The sequence below is a fragment of the Coregonus clupeaformis genome, unplaced genomic scaffold (genome assembly GCF_020615455.1).
Source record: "Coregonus clupeaformis isolate EN_2021a unplaced genomic scaffold, ASM2061545v1 scaf0876, whole genome shotgun sequence".
Lineage (NCBI taxonomy): Eukaryota > Metazoa > Chordata > Actinopteri > Salmoniformes > Salmonidae > Coregonus > Coregonus clupeaformis.
Genome location: NW_025534330.1, coordinates 119,450 through 120,000, shown reverse-complemented (window position 1 = coordinate 120,000; position 551 = coordinate 119,450).

The window sequence follows — 551 nt, the reverse complement described above, 5'->3', positions numbered from 1 at the left end:
GAGTACTTGGTAGGGTCTGTAGAATCTATATATGGTTTCATTTCATGGGAAATTGAATAATACGGAGTGTTGCTGGCAGTGGTGTAAAGTACTTAAGTAAAAATACTTGAAAGTACAACTTAAGTCGTATTTTTTTGGGTATCTGTACTTTACTTTACTATTAATATTTTAGACTACTTTTACTTCACTACATTCCTAAAGAAAATTATGTAATTTTTACTCCATACATTTTCCCTGACACACAAAAATACTCGTTACATTTTGAATGCTTAGCAGGACAGGAAAATGGTCTAATTCACGCACTTATCAAGAGAACATCCCTGGTCATCCCTACTGCCTCAGATCTGGCAGACTCACTGAACACAAATGTTTCTGATCTGGCAGTCTCACTAAACACAAATGTTTCGTTTGTAAATGATGTTGGAGTGTTGGAGTGTGCCCCTTGCGATCCGTAAAATAAAATAAAAAATAAAATGGTGCCTTCTGGTTTGCTTTATATAAGGAATTTGAAATGATTTATACTTTTACTTTTGATACTTAAGTATATTTTA